General features: G+C 43.2%; 1 long non-coding RNA gene across 1 annotated transcript in view; it reads right to left on the bottom strand.

Annotated features, from left to right (window-relative positions):
- Nucleotides 1-21,589, bottom strand: part of LOC132015007 (uncharacterized) — a 59,182-nt gene extending 37,593 nt beyond the window's left edge. Inside the window, exon 1 of the long non-coding RNA XR_009403522.1 lies at nucleotides 21,306-21,589. This is a non-coding gene — a long non-coding RNA (uncharacterized LOC132015007). The remainder of the gene's footprint in view (nucleotides 1-21,305) is intronic.
- Nucleotides 21,590-21,910: the final 321 nt, after the last annotated feature.

The raw sequence follows: 21,910 nt of genomic DNA, 5'->3' as shown, positions 1-21,910 counted from the left end.
CTCTGTGAAGTTTTATTTTTGTGAAAAGTAGCTGTGTCTCAAAATAACAACCTTGCTCTCAGACTGAGAGGGAGGGATAGACATGGTATGTGTGTGTCCTATGAGCGTGTGCACATAAACTCATAAAGTTCTGGATACAATTACACATTTCTTCCTAAAAAGACATTCAAAGGTATCTTTTGCTTCTCTTAGGAGCATAAGGAATGTCAGAGGAATATAGCGGCATCAGTTTTGCTAAAAAGAAACAGATTTTATATGAAAATATACACTTTATATACAACTTGACATTTGAAGACAGATACTTTTACCAATGATATGGTTAAAAAAAAAAAAAAAAACAGGACTGTTTGATTTGCAGTGTCAAATATTCAACTAAAAATAGATCAAGCAAAGTTGGGGGGTGGCGGTGGCAGTCTTCAGGAGGTCCTGCTCTGGTTCACAGAGCCAGAGAAAGGCCACAGGGATCAGAGCTGATCTGGGCATTGCCGAGGAAAGCCGGACACCAGAACTCTTTCTGTTCATCCGAGCTCTGGGTGATATAACGTTGGTGCCATTCTCTCTCCTGCCAAGGGGCCTTCTTTGTTATAGAGAGCATGGCCACAGAAAGCTCTGGCCTGAGGAAGGACACCCTCACAGCCAGAACCATGCTCTCACAGTGTGACCAGGCTTTCTGATCCACCTGGTGGGTGACATGGGACAATCCTGCCCTAGTCACAGTGGCTTAAGGAACAGGCACGGGGCAGGCAAGCAGAAGGCTTCACAGCCTAATTCAGCTTTAACACCCCATTTATTGCCTTCTTCAGCCATCGCAGACCCTGTCATCCTCTTTGCTTTCTGTACGGTGTCAGTTCTCCATGTTTCAGTCTCTGCCTGAGACCTTTCCCACAGAACTGTCAGCACTCTGAGCCAGTCCCGGACTCTGGTCTCCACCAGCAGAAGTGCGGGAAAGCGTGGGCCACTGAAAAGACTGACAGGAGAAAAGACCATGAAAAACATTACCGATTTTGAAAAAATAAGTAGCTTGCACACACTTCAGATTTCTTATAGCTTGATTCATTTGAACATCCATAAATAGCCTCGGTCAGCTCTCCGCGGACACATCCTTACACATGTACGCGCTACTCCCGCGAGGCAGAGCGATCACTGGCGGTCGAGGTTTATCCAACTTCAGGACTGAAGATCCTCAGGGAGTAACGAATTGAAGCCGTCTGGGTGAGGAATCTGGCATCCGGGAGCCAGAGGTGAGAGATGATTGGCCGGGTGATTCTGAGCGATTTGCCCCATCTTGCTGCGTCCATTTGCTCTTCAGTAAGATGAGGAAGTAGGACGAAATCCGGGGTTGGCAAAATCCAGGCCACTGCTTGTTTTTATAAATAAAGTTTTATAGATACAACCATGCTTATCCCTTTACGTACTCTGTGGCTGCTTCAGCCTGGGTACAGTAGTCCCCGGCTACAATGGAGTTGATGTGGTCTGCGATGTCTAAAATACTCACTCTCAGGGCACCTGGGTGGCTCAGTGGTTGAAGCCTCTGCCTTCGGCTCTGGTCATGATCTCAGGGTCCTGGGATCGAGCCCTGCTTCCCCCCGCCCCGCCTCTGCCTGCTTCTCTGCCTACTTGTGATCTTTGTCTGTCAAATAAATAAATAAAATCTTTAAAAAATAAAATAAAATAAAATAGTTACTCTCTGGCCTTTACAGAAAGTTTGCTAGATTCTGATCTAAGGAAGTCCCCACAAAACCATTTTCCCTTTGGAAGTGTTTCAAGGGCAAGTAGTTTTTTATCTGAATTTATTTGAATCTGAATTTATCTGTAGATAATTGCCACACCTCTAATTTTTCTTTGCCAGAATGTTGGCTGTTTACCCAAGCCACAAAAACCTGTGTCTGCATAGGCAGAGACTAGCAGGAAATGTATCAGTCAACTGCATTCAGTCAAAATAATTGTCCTCCTATTTTTCCCTTGAGTAATTGCAACTGTGATATGAAATATCCAAACACATGTGTCACAGCTCTCCACACATTGCTCTTTGGTCATAGAAGTAGACAGGGCTTAGGAAGATAACAATGTCTATTCAGGTCATAGTAGAGTGTAACTGTGAACATCACTGAATTCCATGCAGTTGGCAATGGCTGGTGAAACAAACAAGCACATCTACTTGGGGGTCTGACTTTTCTATTTGTCTGTCAAATAACAACAGTTCCTGAAATGCTATTTTTATTTTATAGTGGGTAGCATGGCAAGAAAAGGCCAAAATTGCACGAATAAGACACTACGCATGTTTTTCAGTTTTCCTCTTTGTCAGTGCATAAAGATTTGGAAAACACCAATGCATCCAATGAAGTCTACACCTCTCAAATATTCTCTTCGTAGTATCATACGCATATATCAGAAAAACCAGAAAAGAGTGAGCAGGGGACCCTACACACACACACACACACACACACTCTCACGCATGCATGTGCACACGCACACACACACACATGTGTGTGCACACACCTCTGACAAAAAAAGGAATCCAAAAGCAATAACCAATTCCAAAATGCCAGGAAGCAGGGTTATAAATTTAACACAAACAGCTCCCTCTTCAAATCCCCAGTCCGTTTATCAAATTTTAAAAGTGAAATGACAAGTTAAGATTATTAGTCAAAATATATAAATAAATCACCTTACATATGTTATTTCCAAGGTCTGCGAATGATTTCACAGTGGTTAGTTGTAGTAAGTGAATACAGAGGCAGCCTGGCTGGGCTCGGGAGCGGAAGTGGTGCAGGTGAAGCTGGAAGCCTGCCAATCCCCAGACAACGCAATTAGCTCCACGGGCAGACGCAAATACTGGGCTGCACACAGGGGCCTTTAAGAAGTCATTTGGTGAGATTTCTTTCACACGGCAACGCTGACATCTTACCCACTGCCTGGTCTACAGTCCACTACACATAATTCCGTTGTTTAGAGAAAGAACTTTTTTTTAGAAGTCTCTGAAAAGCAAGGATTAAGTCAACTCATCATAAATTCCTCCTGCTCGAAACCAACTCACAGAAAACTTTTTTTAAAAATATAGTTTGTCAAATGCTTTGCGTCTTAACGAAATGCCAAAATGGGGGAGTCATAAATTATCTGGTGGAACAGGAGGCCTCTCAGAGAATGAGGGATGCTGGAGCTCTGTGTTCAAGATGAATTGCTGGAAAATTCTCTATCTTAAAAATTGGTTCTGTTCTTTAGCTGTATAGATTTATGCAACATTCAATGTTAACAGCCCTTATGTGGCTGTCAAATGCCAAGTGTAAACAGAAAAACAAGAAAAAAACACAATTCTTTGAGCTTATTCCCCTCATATGTTCCAGATCCAGGTCTGCCAAGCAGGCCTCCCCCTGCCCTCCTGGCATCGCTCCGCCACTGCTGTTAATAGTATTATTGGTGTTGGAACACAGCCAGCTGTCTTCCTTTCAAACCAATTTGTCCGAAAGCATGGATTACTGTGTTAGGTAATCTGTCACTTCTCAAAAAGACCAATCTTTAATGTCTCTCCTATGCATATTGCTCTCCAAGTATTTGAAGGCACAGGGATACCATACGACGCCCTGCATATTCACCTCAGAATAAGTCACCCTTGTGTGGTACCCTCTCAGCTAAACAACAAAGGCATTTTAAAATACAGAGCTATACAAATCTTTCTCAGGTTATTTATGTAATAGTAGTAGTAATGTAGACATTAACAGCAGATCTACACCTGTCAAGGAAAAAATGATCCCATAAAATGCCTAAAAATCATCTGTGACTTGATCACATGAATAGTTCCTATGAGGAACCTGTGAAGTCAGGTTTTTCTTGGCACTTTCCTCAATGCCCTGCTCCAATTTGTCAGTACAGACTGGGAATAAGAATTTTTTCCCTTTTTAGGTACATGTTTCAGCATGTCCTCCATAGAAAATGGAGAAAATTTTCAAGGAGAATGTTCACTGCTTGGAAGGCTGGTTCCTGGTCACACATTTCTCTGAGAAAGTTTCTCAAACTTAAGAGACCCAAGAGGTTGTGGTAATATTTCCTATATGCTCTGTGTGTGTGTGTGTGTGTGTGTGTGTGTGTGTGTGTTTGAAACTGCATTTCTACACGTGCAACAGAAACCTGATTCTACCAATTTAATCAAATGGGAATTATTTCCCAGACATAACAAGAAGTCCTGAAGTGGCTGATCGGGGCAAGTGTAGCAACTCCTCAATGTGAACCAGTCCCCAACTTGCTCACCTCAATCTCATGATTCTTACCATGGTCCCACGATGGCAGTCTACCTCCAGCCCCCTGTTCTGGACTGAAAGAAAGGGGAAAGGAAGAAAGTGACAGCAGCCTACGCCAGAAGAGCAAAATCTTTCCTTTCAATCCCCAGCAAATTTTTACTAATATCTCACTGGAGAGGCAGAAACACTTTGCAGCTGGGTCCATCGCCACCCCAAACAGGCTTAGGTTTCTCTCAAATGAGGCAAAGGGGAAGGGAGGTGCTGGGAAGGTCTCCAGAGGAGTCTACCACAGTGCATCCTTAGTTACCCATCTCTATCCAGGGGAGAGGGCCACACCCTGACTTCCCCAGGACTCCAGTGAGTACCTGAGGCATTCACTCTCTAGGGGGGTGAGAGGGAGGGGTGGCTGGGTGATGGACACTGGGGAGGGTACGTGCTGTGGTGAGTGCTGTGAACTGTGTAAGACTGATGAATCACAGATCTGTACCCCTGAAACAAGTAATACATTCTATGTTAATAGAAAATAAATAGATAAAAATAAAAGGGGCAATTTTGACCAATTCCTAGGAAGTTAAATCCTGAGTTATATCGTGCCTTGTGCAAAGCAAGCAACGATGGGATTAAGGTTATTAATTCTGCAAGCAAGTAGCTTCAAGATTTTCTCTTACAAGATTGACCATAAAACAGGAACCAAACACACAGTTATTAAATAACACCACCACAAACCTCTCAATAACACTCTTCACTTCCTCATTAAAGTTGTCAGATGACACGATCCTGTGGAGAAGGACAACCTCCTGGTCCGACATACGGGAAGAGGTCTTCCTTAGTGAATCAAAAAGGCAAGGAAGAAAGGAAAAGTGGGAAGATAGAAGACACTCCGCTTACAAAACAAAATAAGGGGGTGTTTATTCGCCTTAACAATTTTTAAGAGAAGAATCCCAAATGTCTTTACAGTAGCTCAATTCACATGCCCCTTCAGAGGAATGTGTCTAATTGCAAAAATGTCACCAGATACCTGTACTTTATAAAGACGTGGCACAAGATCAGCCAAACGGTAATGACCCTGACAGCCGGATAGGAAGCTCGGTATCACCTGCTGGTATCACTTTTATTTTTTGGTTTAAAAATGTATATAACTTTTTAAAAGGTCTGCCACTAGAAAACTAAAATAAAAGTCCTCATTTCCTGGGGCGCCTGGGTGGCTCAGTGGGTTAAGCCGCTGCCTTCGGCTCAGGTCATGATCTCAGGGTCCGGGGATCGAGTCCCGCATCGGGCTTTCTGCTCAGCAGGGAGCCTGCTTCCCTCTCTCTCTCTCTGCCTGCCTCTCCATCTACTTGTGATTTCTCTCTGTCAAAAAAAAAAAAAAAAAAAAGTTCTGATTTCCTTTGGAAAAAAAAAAAAAGTTTATCACTCCCTCTTCTAACTTAAAAGGGGAGTGTGCTGCGTAGAGAACATATCCAGGTCAGCCAGGAAATATAGAACAGGGACTCATTAATTCATAAAACCTATTTTCAAATGCAGCAAAAATGGTTTCTGTTGTGAAAAATGAGCACTCTTTCGAGAATATTTAAAAGCTAAAGATGCATTACTGTGGTTAGGGACCACTTGTGATGTAAGAGAAGATTCTCTTTGGAAATTAGGTCCCCAGAGAGCCTCTCTCCACCTGGCAGCGGGGCCCTAGCTCCTTGATGTTCAAAGCATATGACAAGTGCTGTGTTCTCTTCTCCAGCATTGCTCCTCGATAATAAGTGGAAGGAATTCCACCCCTTGATTTTCTAAAACAAACTTTTCAGAGGGAGACCATGGCTTGGACACAGCTGACTTTGGCAAACAAACCACACTTCCTATTACTATGCACAAGAACATTTCTCATTCGTGATTTATTAATAAACCCAACCATTCTTTAATAATTCCAACAATTTAATGCATAAACGTTTTAAAACACTCATCTACCCCAGATTATTTCCTTTCATCTCTCCATCCACACGACCCATTCTTTCTCAGTCATGCCTCTAATCACTGTAGGAATTCTAAAGATGAAATCATTTCCACACTGTTTGCCCTGAGAAATCCCTTGTCTTGGAGGGTGCCTCTACTCACCTCCCTACCTTCCCAAACCCTCTGTATGTTTCCTCAAGTTCAGAGACACTTATTACTTCAGAGGAACATTAAACATTTTCATATCCATTCACCCATTCACTGGCAATGAGAACCAACTCATCACCATTTCCCAGATCATTAATGGAAGATCTCTTTCCAAAAGATATCATCCCCCATACACAAGCCATTTCTATTTTCTATTTTCAGATAATAAATCTAGCACTAAACAACTAAACCAAAGGTCTCTGAGATGAAAAACAAGTTGGTAACATCCATTTAATTACCATCTTGGAACCCAAGGCCTATGATAATTTTTAACAGTTGCAATTTTTTTCCTGATGGTTCTATTTGGAGCACTAGGAAAACACTTCAGTTTTGTAAGTGTAATCCTAAGGCTAAATCTGCATTGACAAATGAAAACAAAGTGTTAGCTGGAAAGGAGAACTTTGTACATCAGGATAGCTTGCAAAGCAAAACAGACCTGTGAGCAGCTACAACATTTGTACTGTATAGATGACCAAATGTGTGGTGAGAAATGGCAGATGGCTTAGTTCTGGTTAACCATTCTTGTCCTTGTATGTACGAGATGTAAATAAAATACACATGGCTTGGCTGCCCTTGGGAAGATAAAAGCACCAAAAAAGAAAATGTTGGCAGCTCTCTGTGCACCACCAGGGTGGTTTAATTTGTACCATATTTTGCCACATCAGCGGAAATGGGGACCCCCTGGAGCTATCTGTGACCCATGATGAAGGCAATAGTGGGAGAAGGGAAGGGAGAAAAATCTCGCAAAACTACACACGGCTCTGGTCGCCAGGCTGACGCGGAATTGTGAATCCATAAAAACCTGTTTCGAAAACAAGTTTTCACAACTATAAAGCAGAATAGCTCTTCCAGCCCTGAAAGCTCCCTCTCCTCAACAGTCCTGCCATTGGAAATACGAATCCTCCAGGGTCCCGGCGAGGGGTAGCCCTGTTCATAGAATGCCTCCAGTATTAACAGCCTATTTTTATGCTTTAACAGAAAAAAAGAAAAAAACATTTGATAGCCACCAAAGAGGATTTTGAAGGAAACACCCTTTGTTTTTAAGAACGTCATACTTTATGAGAAGCTTCATGGGGAAAAAAGGGGGGAGAGATCCAAGACAGGGCACATGTAATAGATATCAAACACAGAAATTCCCAAGAGGAAGGCCAACACATTACAACATCCTTGGAAGAAGAGCTTGTCTTCGAGAGATGCTAACCAGGGTGATGTTAGTGCCTCGAGTTTATTGCCATCAGGGCAGTCTGGCAGGAAGCAAGTGCCAGGACTTGCCTCATACCCTCATGAAAGCTCAGAGTTGTTCTGTTTACAACCAGACACGTGCAGTGGGCCCAGAGCAGTGCCAAACTTGTGCCAACCGAGCATCAGCACCTATTTGATGTGGTGTGGTCATGCCGGGCGCTGCTCGGGCTCCCTGGAATGATGTGCTGAAACACAGGCTGAGCCTGTTCCAAAGAACTTCTCTAGGAAATTCTAAAGAGGATGGGTCCACAAATGCAAAGGGGGAAAGATCTGATGGCAATGTTTCAGGGAGGTCACACCCCAGCAGCACTTGCAGACGGTATGGCCGAGTCATCGATCCCACCAACGATCAACATGCCACAAAATCCAGCAGCTGTCAGAGGACAAGACCAGGGGGCCTGAGGGAGCTCTCTTTAGCCCATGTCTGGCCTCCTCAAGCAGCGTAGCAGGAGAGTTGGCACCGTGTTTTCTAACATTATCTATTACTCTCCTTGGGACTGTGGGTACGTTAGCTACTTCGCTTTATTTTGTTTTTTTTATTTCCTTCCCATTTGTTTCCACCCTCTTTGCATGAAATCAGTAAGACATAAGACACCATAAGTATAGTTCTGCAAAGCTATCTCAGCGAGGAGCCCTAATGAGATTTCAGAACTTGGTCTGCTAGTATTTCACTGGGATCCAGGGCCCCCGGCAGGGGGACCCCTAGCAGCCACTGAATTCTCTTGTCTAGAATCCACCTTACCTCACCTTTATCATGACACATTGGCAGATCTCTGACAGTTCTTGCAGCCTGAAGACCGCAGGTCTGAGAAGGACCCTACCTTAAATTCTCTCAGGAGGGAGAATCAGCTTAAGTCAGCAGCAGAGAATCAGTTCATTGAAAACTAATGTGCTAAAAATCAAAGAACCCATTTATCAGAATGCCCAATCCACAGAGTTTTCCAAATTGACTAATTTATTAAAACTGGTTTCTTTCAACTATTTATAGGGTTTACAGATACTTCTATTGAGCAGAATGTTCCTCAACAGCTGTTGAAACAAGATTTCTGCAAAGTTGGTATTAATTCCTTCATTTTTCCCTTCATAACAACATGGTAAGGAATATTCCATGGGTCAAACAGAAAGAATCACAAGGTAATTTAGTCTCCTTATGGGTATTTTTAATATTAACAAGATATATTTCATCGTTAATAACTAAATTTCATCATTTACAAGGCGATCTTTTGGCTTACACTAATTTATCATATTCTTTTATTTAATGTTCTGTCTTGTTCTGAGTTCAAATCGAGATTCTGCCCCCCTCTGGATAGCCCTGGCCAAGCAGCTTCACCTCCCTGTGCTGTATTCTCCTCAACCGGAAAATGGAAATAATTACAGCCTCTCCTTCACAGGGCTGTTGGGAGGATTAATCTAGTTTATTCATAATATATATGAAGTGCTAGAACACCAATTGATGTAGAGTAAGCCTTAAATGAATGTAAACTACTATTATAATTTTTTTTAATATTGCATTAAAGCACATCTTTCAACACTTAGGTCACCTTCAATGGATTCTGAAAACTCCTTAATTTGATTCACTCTACACCCACCCCCCGAACCCCAGGAAATGTCCTTCCTTGCCCCTCTTGTACTGTGATAGCACCTTGAAAAGACCTCTAGGAAAGCATGTGTTTCCATCTACGTCCCTCTGGACTGTCTGCTGGTCGCCGTATGCCATGGAGTCACCGTGCTCGCCAGCACGACACTCAGGGCTTGATGCTTGGTGAGCTTCCCATAAGCCTTTGCCAAATGAACTGGTAAATGATACAAATGGACCCAGCACACCTTAGGATGGGTCACTAGGGTCTAGGCTCTGCCCTTTTGTGTTGGCTCTGACTGCTTTCTGTTTCAAAGGGTGGCCTCTTTGTGAACTCTTGCCCTCATTCTAGAATACACACTTTTGTGAACAAACAGTTTCCATCGCCACTTAACACCAGCCCCCTTCCTTTGGAGCCAGGGAACGGTATTACGTTACGAGGCATTCTCATTCTCAGAGGTGCCTTCCTGAGATGAGGTGTAAATTAATGCCAGCCTGACCACTCTGGGTCATTAAAGACCAGATGGTAATTTTTGCAAGAGGAGCAACTGAACCTTACTGGCCTGGCCCAAGTCCAACCTGGATAATTACCTCCCGCCTACACAATATCCCCCCCTCTCAATGTAGACCCAGAAATGATTTTCATTTCTCCCTCTGAAAGCTAGCCAGGCAGGACTGTCCTGGCTTTTCACCCCACTGCTGCGGAGCAGGCGCAGGGTAGCAAAGCAGTTTCCTCTGGGGGATCTGCAAAGTGCTCGAGGACCAGAAGGGTGGGCAACAGAGATCTAAAGGTTTCAATAATATATTTGGAAAAATAAGACTTAGTCATCTCAAGTGAAAATACTTCATCTCCACTGCATTTTTGTTAAGCTACAGGAGCAAGCAGAGAAGGAAGAAGTCTAATTTGGACACGAATTGTCTTTTATTGGAATTATAGAAGTATGGTTCATCCCCAATCTAGGCAGCCCCTGGCGCGGGTCCACTTTGGACATGAAAGCTACCTAAAGCAGTCACGGATGGGTTTTTGCTGAAGCAAATTCCATTTCTTACGATTGGGGGGGAAGGGGAGGGGGATGGCAAGAAGCTTGGACCCTTGTTCCACATGCAACTGCCTACACAGGAGAAGACCTGATTGGCAGGACGAATGGAACAGATCAGCCTGACCAGGAAACATCCAGGGCCAAGCACCAAGGAAGGTCAAGAGCACCCAGAATTGACTGATTGGCACCAAGATAAACAGACTGAACACTAGGCATAAATGAACAAGAGCTGGTTAGGAACACCATCCCCAGGTGGCCTGCAGGTCCTGACCCTTTTGCATGAGATTATCCAGAGCATGCTGGATCCACTTGAAGGGGGGAGGTGTTCTTGAAGTGGTTTACAGTTATGTATTGGCTTGCCATTCTCAGAAGAACCCGAGGCCCAAAATTCTCTACGCCTTCCTTTGTGTCCTTGGCCTAAGGTATAGTTTGTCTGGAATGGCCTAAAGCATAGTCTCTCCACCCAGAAAAATGTCATCAAAGGACCACTGTCTAGCTATTGCAGGACCGTAGGGGAGCCCCGACTCGCCCCTATGGCCTTGGCTCAAACCTGGCTCGGAGAAGCTATGTCCTGAGTCGAGCTAATACTTAGTAATAAAGCTTCCTGGGAAAGCAAGACTGCCAAAGTTTAAGTGGTGGGTTTTTATGACCAGGATTATGGTCCATTAAGGGACAAGGATGAAAACACAGCTCGTTTCATTCTGATCTCTTGTCTAGGCTGAACCACCATTCTATTTCCAATTAAATTTCCACAAGAAAAATGCTGATGTTTCTCCTCCAGAAACAAGTTTCTGGCACTTTCCCAAAAAACCCACCGTGGTTTGAAGCCACAGGCTCATAGCATTGAGATTCTGTGGCTTTGTTCTCTCCACAAGGATAAAAGGCCTATAAATGATAGAGGTTTTCAACTATAATTTGTTGCATTCAGAAAGAGAATACATGAAATATATTCTTTCTCTGAAAGGGACGTGGGAAAAATAGGCCATCTGATACTAGGGAAATGAGGGTTCTTCGCATTGATGATCTTCCTGAAGGGAGCCATGGATAACCGGTCATCACAGTGAAGCCACAATGACCATGAATTATAATCCAGCTTCTACCTTAACTTGCCCCGTTGCTCAGGGAATGGGCATGAACAACCCAGTTTCTCTATTCTTCTCACACCAGAAAATTCCAGGGGTGAAGAAAATTTCCCTCCATTCTAGACATGGTGTGGTCCTTTTGGGGAACAAGGTGCACAGGCATCTTAAGGGCATTCTGGACAAATCCTAATGGGTAAGAACATTGGCAAGGAGAAAAACAGGAATTTCTATTAAACAACTGAGGCCTGGGTCTGCCCCACCCTTCGGGGATACTGACATCATAAACTACTCTAGATTTTTCCAGTAACGAGTAAAAAGTAGCTTCGTATCATGTGCTAACATAAATTTCAATCTAACCAAAAAAATCTCATATCTACATAAGAAGCCTCTGAAAGGCTATTTGAAATGAAGTAAATGAAAAAAACCAATAAGCTGTTTTTGTAAGAAATACTGAAGAGCCATATCAAGAAAGAAATCTAATAAGTTGTAAAATAAAGCTATCTTCAGGAAAATATGAGAAGGTCCAACTTTTCCTAAGAAAGTTAAGCAACTGTTTTCAGAGAATAGTTTGTCAAACAACAAGATTTCAAGTAAATCTGAGTTGAAAACAAAACAAACCAAAAGTCCCAACACCTAGCTTATGCATGTCCTATTATGTCAATGCACATCAGAAAACACCTCTTTCTAAACATAAGAAGGAAAATATCTTTCATGGACAACGAGAAGCAGATACTTTTAATTAAAAAAAAAAAATAAGCACAAATACAAATCTCAGTAACAACTATGGCCTGAAGCAAATGTTTTTCTGTCTCTCCCCTTCTGCTCCTGTGGCCCACTCCAGAGCACACTTGTCCAAAATTATTATTTGGTTTATCTCTGGATAATAAAGTATGAGGTACAATATTTCCATGTGGAAGATTTTGGTTTTTTCCTATTTAAGCTTTAAGATCTTGAGGATGAGGGCAAAGGAAAGATGTCTATAGACTATGGCCTTGGGTTATCGCCTGGCTGGTAATTATGTGAGGAAATTTTCCTGAGTGGGGCTTCCTTCTGCCCACAGCTGTTCATAGAAGACAGAGGTGGTGCCCTGGATATACAGAATCTGAAAAGCGGGTGTTATTGAAATTTGAGTGTGAAATCTATTTTTATGTCATTACTTATGGACAAATTGCAAATGGCTACCAACACACACACGCACACACACACACACACACACAAAATCTTCTTCCAAGCTACCATACCCTAATAATGACTAAATGCGCTGCTGGAATTTCCAGGGAGAAGCAATATTTGTTAGGAGGATCTTTTAGCTGGTGGCCGGGGCCACCATAACACAGTATCACGGACCAGGTGGCTTAAATACCAGAACTTTGTTTCTCACTGCTCTGGAGGTGAGAAGTCCAACGTCAAGGTGCCAGGGGTCATGTTCGGCGAGAGGTCTTTCCATGGGTTGCAAGCGGCCATCCTCTAGCTGTGTCCTCGCGTGATGGAAAAGAGAGAGGCAGAAAAAGAAAGCGAAATCTCTGGTTTCTCCTCTTATAAGGACATAAATTTTATCAGATCAGGACTCCACCCTCATGACTTCATTTAACGTGAATTACCCGTCTCCAAATACAGCCAAGCTAGAGGGTTAGGACTTCAACCCATGAAAGGGAAGGGGGGTGAGGGGAGGAGGACATAGTCCATAGCAAAGGGGTAACATTTAAGCTATTTAATTATGGGGCATTAGAACCGATGCCACATCTGCTCAGACTGCAACTGGACTGGGCATACCAGCTTTACCCTTCAGATCTAGAAGAAATAAAAGAAGCAAAAGTTCTCCTCTTGGCCTCCTCTGGGGGGGAAAAAAAGCCTGTAAGAGATGGCTTCCCTTACACGGCACATTGCCCAAAATGTAAAAATAGGTCTTCTGCATTCGTGTTTCGTGTGTAGAAGTAAACACATTGCTTTATCCATAGAAACATTTTAATTCATCAACTTATGAATAGTGTTTCTCCGGAAAGAGGGAACCTGTAGGAAACTTTCACTTTATAAACAGCATGGTTTTACCAGGTGCACGTATTCTTTTGTAATCAGAAAAACAAATAAATATTTCAACATTTGTTTCACATTTTGTAAATGTAAAGAAAGTTACATTTCACATTTGTAAATATGCCCACCCTTTAGTCCTTAAAATTCTACAAGAATGAGCTAGGCTAGCTACAGAGTTTTGGGGGGGCTTCCTATTAGAATTAACCTATTGCACAGAGAGCGGATCTATTCTAAACATAGGAACAACCTTTCACTTGTGGGGATTCTTTATTTCTTGTTCCTAGGTTGTTGTCTTTTAACGATAAGAATAACAAATTTCTGGGGCGCCTGGGTGGCTCAGCAGGTTAAAGCCTCTGCCTTTGGCTCTGGTCATGATCCCAGGGTCCTGGGATCGAGCCCTGCATCGGGCTCTCTGCTCAGCAAGAAGCCTGCTTCCTCCTTTCTCTCTCTGCCTGCCTCTCTGCCCACCTGTGATCTCTGTCTGTCAAATAAATAAATAAAATCTTTTTAAAAATAAAAAGAATAATAAATTTCTGAATGAGAGACTGAAGGGTTGAAGAAGACAATTCTAATGACATTCGAAAGAGTGGTGGTCAGGAGCTCCCCCCCTGCTCTTTAAGCATGGTTACAGTCTCTCACCCGTAAGAAATGAAATCACCCCTTCAATCTCAATATTTGAAGAAAGGAAATCTTCTTGTCCCTGAAGGAGATGTTATATCCACAAGGCAGACAAGGAAGACGACTGAGATCTCGTTTCCATATGGAATCCTGCTTGATGTTTGTACTCATTCCGAAACCTTCCAACTCCCTAACAGTTAGCATCCCATTCACCAAATGCCAGAGTCACCTCCTGGACCTTGGAACATTTCCAAATTTTCCCTGAGGGTTAGGCCTGCTGAGAAGACCTGAATTTAACCACAGCTAGACTACGGATAGCCTCTGACATGCTCCATGAAATACTGTGCCTCTGGATCACTGTCTATTCTATTCCTTATAACTGAAATGTTCATCTAACTTTCTTCCTCACCTGGCTCATCTTGAAAAGGCTTCCTCTCTTTTCCCCCTGCTTCACTTCTCACATTCCACTTTGAACAATGCCTGTGGTAGCCAGTAGATTTGTGTACAAATAACTGAAAACCCATCTAATAGGGAAAACCTATCAAATGTGCTTTGGACCAAAGCACAAATATGAAGTCTAGAAGTGGGTGAATTCAACACTTCCAGCAGCTCAAATTTATTATTGAAAAGTCATACTTATTCCCTCTTTCAGCTCCACCATCTTCAGCATTTTGACTTTTCTTGCTAATTGCCTCATGGTTGTAAGATGGCTGCGAGAGCTCTAGCATCATGTTTCCCCATAACTGTTGCAATTAACAAAGAAGGGGATGATCAGAAGGCTTTCTCCCAAACATGTTTTATACTTTTTGTCTGGGAAGTAAATCTGTCCCCATAGACATCCTCCATGTCTCATTAGCCAGAGTAACAGTTTATATAGTTTAGAGTCTATTATAGCTTACGATAGATTAAATTACTATTGTTTAAAAAAATAAAATTGCTCCTTAGCACATAGAGACCATTTATTTAATATCTTTGGAATTAAGATTACTTTGTGATGGGGCCAAGGGTACTGAAATGATCAAACCTCTTGTCATTCAAAGTTGTGGCACTATTATTTATTCCTCAGGATGCTAGGCAGCTCTGAACTACAGGATGATAATAAAATAATTTTCTATTTTACATACCAACTTGTGAAGTCCTTTTATCTTAACATCTCTTCCAGAGGTAAATAATACTATAGTTAATTTATTAGGTTGAACAGAGGTTCAAAGAGAGGACATCCCTTGCCTGAGTCTACGTAGCTTATGTAGCTCAAGAAGGGCTGCCCCTCACGCCTACCTAACTGTTCCTCCTCCCATCCTGCCCCACTCTTGTTCCCCCTGGGGCCTCTCTGAGCTAGAAATACCCAAAATTTGGGATAAGATTCCATGAAATCCCCTAATCTTACCACTCTAAGTGAGCTCCATTAGCTCTCCCTCTGCCAAGCAGTTACAGAATCGGGGCAGCATTTAGACTGCCAGAAGAGACTGGAAGTAGTCTGTCTCGCCCCTGCCACAAAGCCGACTGCCTGACTCGTTGCAAGAGAACCTTCCAGGGTTCCATGCAGCCAGGCAGACCCTCCTTATTTTAAAAGTGAAAGATTAGTTTGGTTAGTATAATGAAACCCAGCAAGTATTAAGTAAAAGTGTTTATTTAGATTCCCCAATGGGTTGGCTCCTAAATAAAACACAAAATTGGACCAAGATGTCTCCACAAAATGCAGCCACTTCGCTGACTAGTTCATGAAATAAGACAAGAAGAGACTTATACGTTGTTCCAAGTAAAGATAACAGATGCAGACCCTTTTTAGACTTAAACTCATATGTCCTATTATTAAGAGCATTAATAGAAATGTTCCCTAAATGTTTATAAGGTGTTTACTCAGTTTCCATACTGAAAATCAAGGCATCTTGGTACTGAAAATATTTCATGCCCAACAATCATACAAAACAACTACTTCTTCAGTTTATAGCCTCTCTTAATCTCTTTGTGGAAATCTCCAGACCTCAACTACATTCCTTGAAATTTTACAGGGCACCAGAGGAACAGAAATCAGGTCAAAATGAATATGTGTATTCAGAAACGCACTGAGATTTTTCCAACTTTTCAGGTTCCTCATACAAATTAATCTTCTCTAGGGCCCTGGTGGTCTCTGAATCACTGCTTCCCTCCCCCATCTTGCAGCACCCCCATGGTATTCTCTTGATAGGAATAACTGCCAGATCATTAGGGAAGAAGAAGTTTATTGAATCAAATCGGGGGGGGGGGCATCTGCACAAGGTCAAGAGCAGGTACCACCAGCTTTACATAATTTTTGCATCTGCACTGATTTGATTTAAGGCTAGAACTGGAATTTATTGGTGAGCATCACATTATGAAAAGTGGTTTATACCATATTGTCTCACATTTATTATGATTCAGTCAAAAGTAAATTGTACACATGCCATCTGCTGTGAGCTGATACAATGGAAAGGAAAAATGGCTCTTGAAAAGCACATTTGTTCTCCTTTCCATTGTCTTTAATGGTTTACTTTGGTGGAAGAGAAATCGCTTTAATGTTAAAACTGTCTTTTCCTGTGGCACTGATTACCAAATGAAAATCATCAGAACAAAACAAAAACAGAAAAGAGAAAGAAAAAGGAAGTTGAATCTGATGTATTAAGATAGTGGTAAAAGAGAAGAATAGAGTTGTTTGAGCAAAATATGTGATATGGAGAAATTGTTTAGGATCCTCCCCACCCCCCGCCAAAAAAATGAGTAGAAATGCTGGATAAAACATCCTAGAATTTCAAGTTCCTAACAACAACAACAAAGTTATTCACTTCCTGTTCCAGATTCAGATTGTATCTCTATCAGGAGTGGGCGACATTTCAAAAATGACCTGAGTGGCTTGTCCCCATGTAACCAGCATCCTCAGGGAGGGAAGGGAATGGGCGCCTACCCCACTCTCCAGCAAGGTGACAATGAAAAGCAACTGAAAGACCTCCGAAATCTTCCCTGGGTTCCTTTGTAGAAGGCAAATCGGGCATTATTTATTTTTCTATACCAGTGTTGCCGTTTTTCCGCAGAAATTTGAAAGTCCCTGGTCGATAGATTTGAGAATCCGTAACTCGCTCCCCAAGCTGACAGGAACATCAGGATCTCCTCTCAGACTACAACCAGTTCCCAGATTCTAGCTTATTCCTCCATTAACATGCTCTTTGTCGTGGTGGTAATTTAGTCAAGTGAAATCAAAGGCTGAATGCATAAAGTTTACTTCTGAGTCCACTGCTACTGTGAACAAGTTGAAGACTCATGGTCAGAGGCATCCCTAGGAGCTGCGTCAGAGATAGGGCAGTGAGTACAGTTTGGCCGTTCCTTCACCCAATTTTTTTTATAGAGGCCCCTCTTGAGTTCACAGACACACTAGATGCTTCTAGTTGGGTTTTGCTTTCTTTTCTCTGCTTCTTACCATTCACCATGTGGTTCATTATCTTAAACGGTCTTTTTTCAAATGTATGGGGGTGAAATGATACAATGTCTGAGATTTGCCTCAAAATATTCCCAGGCATGGGGGAAATCAAGGAGCTGTAAGTGAAATAAGATTGGCTCTGAGGTGGTAATTTTGGAGCCTGGGTGATGGGTACAAAGGCTGAGTATTATATTCAAAAGTTCCCATAACAAAAGATATTTAAATACTATTGTTAGGAAATGGTGTTGTTGTTTGGGGTTTGGTTGTTGCCTCCCTTTCCTGCTGGAGAACTGACCTGCTGTTGGACACCTACGCTAAAGTCTGGTCCACTCTGATGGCTGTAGCTCAGTGGCCCTTTGCAAACAGAGTCAGGGTACAGACGCTTCATTTTAGATGCTGCTACTGATCTGTGAGCCAAAGCCAGCACTAAGTCCTATAAAACCCATACTGTAGGAGTCCCTTCGAGGCAAAATTCCATCTATTGCTTATAGAAGACCACTTGGAGAGAGCCCTCGGCCTGTCCACCCCACACCAGCAAGTGACTCATAGAGGATGACCTGGTGGAGGAGGAGAGGCTCAGGTCCATGGAGAGAGGGAGAGAAGGGGGAGGGGGAGGGAGGGGCAGGAGGGACGCCTAGCTCTCAAGGGAATTCTTCCTTTCAGCTCAAAAATGGAAAGTTCAGTCTATGCTGGTATCTGTCAGGCATCTGGCAATCAACGGGTTAACTAGGGCTCTTATAACATAAAACACTGAGGATGGAAGCCCTGAGAACTGGAGAGCCAAAAAAATGGAAGTATCTGGCAAATATATCTTGAATTAAAACGAATCTTACTTTATTTCTTTTCTCTTCCCCAACACTCCCAATAGACATTCTTAGTTGAAGGATCTCCAAGATCTTGATTTTCAAAATTAATCCCCTCTGGATCTGTTACTAAAGTACGGAAAGTGCAATTATTCCAGAACAATCTGCTTTTCCAGGCTCTTGAGACTAGAACATCCGTATGTTCTCAAGGCAGCTCAGCTCTTTGTAGACAAGCCTCAGAAAAATAGATCTATAATTGGAAAGTAACTCGGTGCTCTTCTGGGACTTTGGTCCTTTGTATCTCAAATGTTTTATCTCTAGTGTTGATACAAAAACCTGTGCCATTTATTAAAAAAATATATAGCCACTAGCAAATGATATCCTTATAAAGGTTAATGTCATAGCTGTTAGATGAACACATAGGTGTTCATCATCTCAAGAGTGATCTCCAATTTTTTTTAATCATCCACCCCATCATTGAAAAAAATGTAGGACACCTACCTAATATTTTCATCTTTGTTTACCAATAAGTTATCACCTTAGAATAATAGGAAAATAGGAACAAAGCAGTCTAGAACAGTAACTCGTGCCCCCTTTCAAGCACTTTACATATGTTCACACTTCTGATCTTCACAACAACCGGAACAGGAGGGTAGTATTTTTTTCATTTTGCCAATGAGGAAGCTAAGGAACCAAGAGAGCAAGGAATTTACCCAAAGGAAAACAACTGGGAAGTGTCAGAGCTGGGATTTGAACCCTGGTCATCTGGTTCTAAAGTTCATCTCTCAGCTAGTAAGTTAGTACAGGAAGGACAGGCTAGACCTCAGGAGGCAGAGTTGAGGAACTGCCAAAGGATAAGATCTTTAAAACTGAAATCAGAGTTCTCACATCTTCTTCCAGCCTCCCCCGACACTGTCATCTTGCCCACTCCTGGGGAATTCCTTCCATCACAATAAAATAAAATGGAGACCAGCACTGAAAATTCCCCAGGCAGACAAAATCATTCAAACACTAAATGTAACTTACTTAATGTAAGAGAAACTTGGGTTATTTCTTTTTTTTTTTTAAGATTTTATTTATTTATTTGACAGAGAGATCACAAGCAGGCAGAAAGGCAGGCAGAGAGAGAGAGAGAAGGAAGCAGGCTCCCCGCTGAACAGAGAGCCCGATGCGGGGCTCGATCCCAGGACCCCGGGACCATGACCCAAGCCGAAAGCAGAGGCTTTAACCCACTGAGCCACCCAGGTGCCCCAAGAAACTTGGGTTATTTCTTGTAAATGCCTCTGATAATAAAACAAAAATAAAACCAAAAACTCAAACTCATCTTCCTAAAATGGTATAAGATGGTCATTTTTCACCAACCCCACACCATCTGAAAACTCTGGCTGTGATAAGAAATCCTTGTCAAGTTCAATGACGTCCTCCTCGTCACGTCCTAAGCCATCTGTAACATGGATCTGGGCTCTGAATCAGGTTTGGATTTGAAGATTCCCAGTTCGTGAACTGTACTTCTTGTGCAAAATAAGCTCTTACTAAATACTAGCTTACTGACCTGGTTTTAATTTTTATTATTTCTGGAATTTTTGACACTACACTTCTCACCCAATTGGAAAACATTGACCTAAAAGTTACTCCTTTGGAAGCTGGCAGAAAGCCCTCTGGGAGGGTTTGGGGGTTATGGATTCTGTAGATTACACACGGGGTTCAGTGCAACAGGATGATTCCAGACCTTTGACAAAATAAATACGTTATTACATCATAATTGATGGTCCAACATTCTCACTGTCTTCCTAGCTACATTACTGGGTCCTATGGCACTCCACTTATATTATCATTTGGTCTCTGAAGAGCTTTGTCTTGTATTGTCAGAGAAAAACCAACCAACTAAACAGGTGCTGAAGCATAAAGTGAAAATTCAGAATTCTATCTTAGAATCACAGGAGAGAGCTCAAGAGATCGCCAGCACTAGGCCACTTCTCTGGCTTCATGAAGCACCATACATTTCTACCTCCTATGGGCATGAAATATATTGACCAACTAGAAATGCTGGCTAGCCAAGGAAAGCATTCCCACGGCATAGGTCTTCCATTTCCTTTCTCCACAATAATCAAAGTCAACACCCAGGGGGTCTAGGGAGAGTTAAAAGTAGAGATAAACTAGACTTCTTAAATACCCAACCCAAGGCAAAATGAAAGGGTGATAATCTGGTGAACTGGACAAGTCAGGCGAGGTTGTAGGCATCACAAATGTTCCTGTTGCCATCTCCTAGGAGACGAGAATGATAACTGGACTTTCCTAAGTGCCTCCTACATCCAGACATTTCGCTTTACATCCTATCATCTCAAGCAGCTTGAAATAAGGAAACTGAGGCATGAACCAGACTCACATTAGGCCTCATACTTCTGCAAGGCCCTATATAATGGGGTCCCTGCAACTCCACCCCCATTGCTCTTTGCCTGGTGCCAGCTGCACTTTACCTTCTGCTGCTCCTCTAGCATGCTAAGCAAGCACCTTCCTCAGGACATTTGCACCTGCCACCTCTTCGATCTGGAATATAAATCCTTAGAAATCCACCAGCTCGATTTCTGGCTCCATTCGGATCCCTGCTAAGCATCACCCCCTTGAAAGACTCTTTCCCGACCTGTGTGTTAATGAGAGGACCTCACTCTACATTCCGTATTTGCTTTATTTTTTCTTTCAAAGCCTGAATCATATTATTCCTATATATCTGATCACGGGATTCCCACTTCCGGGGGAAAAAAGGAAACCATAAAGTTAGAGACAATCTCCAGTGTGTCCTGCCATGTACCTTGAACGCCCACGGGGCTACCTTCTGGGTTTGAGCATTCAGTAAACACCTTCCAAACACAAATCCTCCCGATTCCAAAAGCGCCCCTCGCTTGCACCTTCTCGAGAACCATCCCTGCGGCTGATTCCCGGGGCTCACTGCCCGAGAAAGCTAGTCCCACCCACGCCCCCAGGTCTTCCTCCTTCAGACAGGCCAAGGCCTGTCTGGAACCAGCGTCTGGCGCCTCGGGGTGAGGCTGAGAGACACGACCCGGGCCCCGCACAGCACCGCCCGGCCCTCTGCTCCGCTTACCGCCGGCTGCGTGGGCAGGCCCCGGGTTCCCTCCCAGGGGCGCCACCTCCTCTCCTCCCCTGCTCTGGGGCCCGGTTTCTCCTCTCTGAAGCCATCTGCGCAACGCTGGGTGAGCAGACACCCACGGAAAACGCCAGGAACATTTCAGACACACAGCAGGCAGACGCAGCCATGTCAGCATGGAATGTCACGGCCGAGGCCAAGAAAATGAAAAACTGCCCAGCGTCAGTACCCCCAGAAAATTCCAGAAATCCGGTCGAGCCAAAGCCGGCCTTTAAAAGGCGGTGAACGTGAAATCAAATCCTCTGTTCAGGGTGGGAAGGTCCCTGGGGGCGAGAGTGCGCCCCCTGTCTTCCACCTGCGGGATCTGCACACGTATCCTCTAGAGTTTTCACTTACAAGCAGGGAAGGGACACGCTTTAAAAAACAGGAACACTGGGGCACCTGGGTGGCTCAGTGGGTTAAGCTGCTGCCTTCAGCTCAGGTCATGATCTTGGGGTCCCGGGATCGAGTCCTGCATTGGGCTTTCTGCTCGGCAGAGAGCCTGCTTCCTCCTCTCTCTCTCTCTCTCTCTGCCTGTTTGTGATCTTTGTCTGTCAAATAAA

Source organism: Mustela nigripes, chromosome 4 (genome assembly GCF_022355385.1).
Source record: "Mustela nigripes isolate SB6536 chromosome 4, MUSNIG.SB6536, whole genome shotgun sequence".
In the NCBI taxonomy this organism is placed as follows: Eukaryota; Metazoa; Chordata; class Mammalia; order Carnivora; family Mustelidae; genus Mustela; species Mustela nigripes.
This window is presented reverse-complemented; position numbering and strand designations above follow the sequence as displayed.